This window comes from Nicotiana tabacum, chromosome 21 (genome assembly GCF_000715075.1).
Source record: "Nicotiana tabacum cultivar K326 chromosome 21, ASM71507v2, whole genome shotgun sequence".
In the NCBI taxonomy this organism is placed as follows: Eukaryota; Viridiplantae; Streptophyta; class Magnoliopsida; order Solanales; family Solanaceae; genus Nicotiana; species Nicotiana tabacum.
This window is the reverse complement of record NC_134100.1, coordinates 40,490,362-40,497,603: the sequence shown is the minus strand read 5'-3', so window position 1 is coordinate 40,497,603 and position 7,242 is coordinate 40,490,362. Positions and strand designations below refer to the sequence as shown.

Here is a 7,242-nt window from a genome sequence, read left to right as displayed (position 1 = left end):
GGCCCAGTATGACAAGCTTGATTGAACAAGTTTCAGTAGATCCACACCAGTTACATACCCTCAAACAATATGGGTTAAACGATTAGCAGGCCCAATTAATTCTAAGAGGTCATAACCCAAATGTTCAGCTATTAACCTAACTGATTTTGCTAATTACAACAATTAGGTGAACCGAGTTATTACAGGCTTTTCAAATTAGCTATACACAGAATCAATAAATTACAAAGCGATCTTCAAATTTTAAACTATGGGAATTAAAATAGAGTCAACTATTATACACATGGACACTTCACGCCTATAAAACTTTGAGTCAGGCCTGGTACAGGCCAAACTCCCAAACTTCAACATTAGCTAATGTTTCATCTTCTAGTTACAAATCTAATAGTAAATCAGTGAAACTCCACATACGATATCAAAACACACCAATGGCAATTTCAGCCCTAGATTATTCATACAAGTCACGAGATCAAATCTCATACTCATCCTCTCAGTAGTTACTTAGGTTTACAATATGCTTTAGACATTAGCTACATCAGACAATTCAAACTCAATTCGAATTTGTAATTAGACGTGAAGGAATATCTAAGGAACACATAAATGAATAAATTGAGGCAGATTTTATAACGTCATGGCATCCACATTGGCAAGTACATGATCTGAGACTGAAAGAAGTACCTGGATAGTAATAAACCAGGCTACAATTAGCCCAATAAAAGCGAGAGATAAAAGGACAGGACTCAACTAAGCAGAACACAACACAACTTCAAATATGGACTAAAAACTACATGAAAATCTAGGAAAATAGTATAGAAGACCTTCTTGAATCAATCAATAGCAGTTAATCATTTTTGAGTATGAAAATCAGCCTAAACTTTTATTGTTTTTGTGTTTTTCCTCTCAGTTTTTAAAGCTGGAAATTTCAAATCTCAGAAAGGGAATTTTGAATTTCAAAACCTGTTTTCATCTCTCTTTGGTAAGAAGTGCGTGAGTGAGAATGTATGAGAGTGAATGGGTGTGAATATCATAGTGAATGTGAGCAGTCTGTTATATAGAATAAATTTCAGCATCTTTTAGTTTGCTCCCTTTTCTTTTACCCCTCCTAATTTCTGCTATTTTTCTCCCTCACCCCCGACCTCTCCAGCTTTTTATTGCTAACAGGTCCTTTTTACTCTCTTCTAGAAGCTTCTCCACCGATTAAGCTAAAAATTACTTCAAGTAATTCCCTAATTTTATCTTTTTATCCTTATATTTACCTCTGACTAACAGGCTCATACCTAAACTCCCACTTAACTGGCCGGCCTGTTAAAAAATGGCAGGCCAATTCTTTTGCCCAAATGAACTAGAACAGATCAATAATCTACTGCAAACAAACAATCTCATATGCAATCAAAACTTAATTAATTATAAAGCAATTGACCAAATATGCAACTAAACTAAAATCAAACAACTAATCACCAATTAATCCAAACTATTAATTAAACCTACTTAAATATAAATGTCAATATGTGGTCATTAGACAAAATTAGAGAAAATGGAAAAAGTAGTATACCAGTCAACATAAACAAATCCGGTGAGTGAGTTGAAATCCAATGGTGAAAAGACTCCGGCGAGCAATGGAGAAGAGTGAATTCTGGCCGGTCAACGAGATTTGACCGATCTCTGGTGACCTGGAAGTGAGCTAAAACTAACGCCAATCAATTGCTCTCGTCAAGAGCAATCGATCAACGTAAGTTTCAAGTCAAAACGAATTAAAAAAGGCTGAGAAATTGAAAAAGGGACAAATTTGGTTTTAATACCTAGATCTACTAATCGTGGAATTTGGGTGGAATTTGAGAGAAACGAGTAGTGGATTTAGACAGATGAAGGGCTAGGGATTGTAGGGTGACAATTTGGGGTGGTTTGGAGTGGTACCGCCGCCGTGGACGATTTTTGGCGGGCAGCGAGCGGTGGACAACAGTGAGGGTGAGGAGGAGTCTGAGCGGGGTCTCTTGGGGTGGGGTAGGCTATTTAGGATACTTTTATGGGAACAAAAGGCTAGTTCCAGGCCATTGGATCTTGTTTGAGGGACGATGGAGATAAAAGGCGTCCTGAAGCGGTGTCATTTTGGTTAGTGAAGGACTGGACCGGGTTGAAAAATGAATGGGCTGGTGTTTGAACGGGTTATGGTCTGCATAAGGGAACTGGGTCGCCTAAATCGTGACCCATTTCGAAATAACAAGCTGACGGCCCACTTCGCTTTTTCTTCTTTACTAGATGGATATGGATCATACTTGCATGGGCCCAACATTCATATTTTTAAGCGATTAGGTTTTTGGTATTTTGTATATGATAAAGCTTGACAGTATTATAACTGCTGAAAATATAATTGAATCAAGACACAAAATCTTTGTATTACAAATAATTTATTTTATAATCAGTAGAGAATATCAACCAATGTAATAGATCTAGAATTAGAAAAAGAGGAAAAAATAAAGGCATTGTATGCGACAGCGTTGTCATTAATGAAGTCTTGACAAACTAATGGTGTGGCATGCGTAGCTAAAACCATGATTCATCACTGTCTGCTAACATTTGTTGTTGATGTTATATAAAAATGGAAAGAGGTTGTACTGTTTCAGTATCTTGTTTCTCTTACTCAATAATTTCAGTGAATGAGAGACAAATATAGAAGGCTTTTAGGTTGAAATGCATCAAACTACGAATTCAGCCAAAGAAGACACAAAAAGATAGTGTTACACGAAATAACTAATAGAGGAACTTATTGATTCTATGTTATATAAGTAGAGGAGTTTGAATCTCAATATGTGTTAGTATTATCATAATATGACTTTAGCGCAAAAGGCATACAGTATCGGATGTTAAACTCTTCCATCACTATAAACATGTCCATAAGATAGAAAAGTCTTGTCTAAGGCAGCACATCCTTGAAAAGTATATTACCTTTGCAATAACAGCTTTTTCCTTCATTCGACCAAGCAGAATCCCAATATTTTAGTTTACCTTTTAACTTGTCACGACCCAAAAACCCACAATAAATCATGATGGTGCCCAACGTAGCCATTGGACAAGCCAACGATGAACTTTCAATTTTTTAAACTATGCTTAATACTTTCAAAATCGTGAATCTTATTAGATAAAGAAATCAACGCTTTAGAATCATGGGAACTTACAATTTAAATAGAATAAGTAATAAAGGTGTGTCAATGCTAGGTAAAACCAAAACAATTTACAGAATATCCCAAAACCCGGTGTCACAAATGCATGAGCATTTACTAAGGAGTACAATAATAATACATTTGTCTGGAATATAAATAAGACAGGATAAAATAAATAGTGCGATAGAGACTCTGTGGACTGCGATGCATAGCCTGGAGTGCAGCTCATATAAAGTCTCCTCAACAGCTACGCCTATGCACCAAGATGATCAACAAATGAACCTGTCAGATCCTGCACATTTAGTGCAGAAGTGCAGCATGAGTACGTAAATCAACGCGTACCCAGTAAGTATCTAGCCTAACCTCGGAGAAGTAGTACGAGGGGTCGACATCGATACATACTAGTGGTCCAATAAATCAATATGGTAAATCATAAATAAATAAGAGTACAACAATAGTACTAAGGTAAATTTGTAGCTAACACAATCTTCCAAAATTTCTTTTAACGATATCAATTTCTCAATCTCGTATACTATCTCAACAACTCAAAAATATCAAGTGCCAATATCAAACGGATAATGAACTACCATATAAAGTGCAAGGCATCAGTGGAAGGAAAATCTCGTGAATATTCGGACAGCTAGCGATATAACACACGATTATGCCGAGGTCGTACGACCAGATCTCAGAAAGAATATGATACTGCCAAGGAAATCGGCCCAATTCCATCATAACGTGTACACTGCCGAGGGTCGAGCGGTAGGAACCATAGATGCATCTATTATACTGTCGAGACGAATGGCCCGCTCCCATGAGAGTGTGGTACATAATCCTGCCGAGGCGTCCAACTCACTCCAAAGAAGGAAAGGAATTATCGAATTACGAGACACGAGCTTATGATACAGTATATGAACACAAGGTGAGTATAACCTTTACCGTTTCTCAAATAACTTGCCAAAAACTCAAGGTGATAAGCCTCGGCCTAATATATAAGTAATTTCTAAATCAAGTTCAATTATAATTTCAATTAGTTAAGCAAGCAGAATGAGTTCAAATAATTCAAATATTTCATAATAGGGTCCTAAGTCTACCCAGACATAAACATGCTTTAGCTACGTACGGACTCTCGTCACCTCGTACGTACGCAACACCCACAACTAGTAGCACATAATAATTACATCACCTAGTGGGTAGTTTTCGCCTAACAAGGTTAGACATGAGACTTACCTCGCTCTGAAGTTCCATAACAGACTCCAACGCCTCTCTAACTCTTCAATTCAAAGCGAAACTAGTCAAACAATGTACAACTCAATCAAAATATACTCCAATCCTTATAATTAATCAATTTATAATAATTCCTAACTCCGCTCGAAAAGTCAATAAAGTCAACCCTCGGGCCCACGTGCGCGGATTATGAAATTTTTCAAAAATAAACTTTACCCATAACATTACGAACTCAAATATCTGACTTATTCCAAATTCCATGTCCAATTTCGTGGTAAAACTCCAAAAATACCAAATTCTAGGTTTTCTTCACAATCTCACAATTTCCACCAATTTCTATGTTCCAATCCATGTATAATTCATGTATTTAACTCACAATGAGAAGAAATCACTTACCTCCTAGCTGATGATGAAAATGGTGCTCCAAAATCGTTCCCAAAGTCGGCTCCCATAAAGAAATGGAGTGAAAATGAGCCAAACTCCCGTCTTTAAAAAGACACTGCCCAACACCTCCTTATTCGCGAACGCGGCCTTATTCTCGCGTTCGCAAAGAGCATTCTCGCCCCAACTCTAAAACTCCCCTACACGAACATGATGCATCGGTTGCGAACATGGTGACCAACCCCTCCGCCCTTTCGCAAACACGACACCAGACATGCGAACGTGTAGAACAAACCCCTGGTTCCACCTCCTGTCTGCCTGTCTACGCGATTGCATAGACCCATTCGCGATCGTGAAGCACTGCCACCTCCAAGGCTTTGCGAACGCACACCCCCAACCTCGAACGCGATGAACAAAATGGCCAAACGCCCCACAGACCTTCGCGAATGCGAAGAAGGATGCACCAGACCTCAACAAACAACAGTCCAAACATAGCGAAAAGACCTATAGCCCCTCTGAAACTCACCCGAGGCCCCAGGACCCCGTCCGATCACACCAACAAGTCCCAATACATGACGCAAACCTGCTCGAGGCCTCTAATCATAAGAAACAACATCAAAACTACGAATCGAAACCTTTCTTTAAACTTTAAAACTTCGACGAATGCGTCCGATTCATACTTAAACATTCCGAAATGACGCCAAACTTTACGTACAAGTCATAAATCATGATACGAACCTATTCCAAGGTCCGGAACCTCAAACGGACATCGATAACATCAAAATACACTTCAAACCAAACTTATGCAATTCTAAAACTTTCAAAATGCCAACTTTCCACAATATGCGCCGAAATGCTCCCGGACCGCGCGATACTTAACCCGAATATACGCCTAAGTCCGAAATCATCATAAGAACCTATTGGAACCTTCAAATCCCGATTCCAAGGTCATTTACTCAAAAGTCAAACCTTAGTCAATTCTTCCAACTTAAAGCTTCCGAAATTAGAATTTTCCATCCGAATCAACTCTGAACTTCCCGAAATTCGATTATGACTACGCGTACAAGTCATAAAACATGAAGTGAAGCTACTCAAGGCCTCAAACCGCCGAGCAACACGCTAGAGCTCAAAATGACCGGTCGGGTTGTTATATTGTCCCCTACTTAAACATACGTTCGCCCTCGAACGTGCCAAGGACTGTCCCGGAATTGCCCCGAAATCACTGTTCAACACCGTGTGCACCTACCCATGCCACCACAACCCAGTTGAGCACATTAGCTCAAGCCAGACTGAAGATCTTCTCTTTTACCTTAGCCAACAAGCCTTAGTGCCAAATTCCAACATTCGAAATCCACCACGAGACCTGATTCCAACATACAAACACCGCATTAATCACCAGACACTATACCCAACATGATCATGCTCCTCTGCTAAAATCACACCATGCACCACATAAGTTACTGGACCATAATAACATCCTACGACCACAATAGCTGCAATTTCACAAACCCGGTGCCTGCAATACACCTCATAACACATATAAGCCCTGCTCAAACTCTCGCAATACTGCCACGACGGAAGAGATGTGTAGAAACTGATAACCACCTGACGAATCAACAAATCATGGAGTCTCTCTTCCTGACAAGAACCATTACCTCATTCTGAACTGAATAACGATATTTGCCCTTTAATATACCTTATATACATCTGATTGCACCGATTTTAGGTCCAATAATCCCGTCTCACCCAGTACAAGCTGCTCAGGCAATAAGCCACCTTAAACACTAACCAAGATCTCATATGACGCCATCAATGCGCCGACAAGCCACAACTTGAATATGACCCATAAGGAGGAACAAACTCTGGAAAAGAATTACCCAGCTCGCGTAACGAATAAAATGGTCGAACAGATGCTATGAACCCTTCTCAAAGGATGAGAAATGAAATACACAAGAATAGATATAGGGAACCGTACTCAACATCTCACCGTTGCGGCGTGTAACCTAATCCACACATGATACCATTGCGACGTGCAACCCGATCCAAACAACATACCCGTGGTGGCGTGCCACCCGATCCACACATAACAAAAAATAAGGAAATACCCATCAAACCATAATTCTTATACCTACAAAATACTCGAATATCGATCACAAGCACGCCAAGTGCAAAAATACAACCCTGGGGAGACGGATAGCGCCATACGCTACAAAACCCAGGCACGACTAAGGTGCGATAAATGACCTGCATCTCGATAGCCATCCTATTCATATAACACCACAAGCTACACGGGACCATAACACATGTGTGAATAATCAAGCCCTCTCACAACCCACACGGTAAAATAGAGTATTACATGGAATAGCTGACGTCGGGAATAACATCCAATGCTCGAAGACTCCTCCATAAGCAACGCTATGCTGAATGAACACATTTGGTCTGATGTAGAGCACACATTCACATTAGATCCATCAACGGACCC

The 7,242-nt window shown here is 39.6% G+C and overlaps 1 long non-coding RNA gene across 1 annotated transcript; it reads right to left on the bottom strand.

Moving 5' to 3' along the window:
* Positions 1-219: 219 nt before the first annotated feature.
* On the bottom strand, positions 220-1,990 carry LOC107768082 (uncharacterized). Its single transcript, XR_001644072.2, has 2 exons — positions 1,550-1,990; positions 220-675 (listed from the first exon to the last, which is right to left on the bottom strand). It is a non-coding gene; the product is annotated as an uncharacterized LOC107768082 (long non-coding RNA).
* Positions 1,991-7,242: the final 5,252 nt, after the last annotated feature.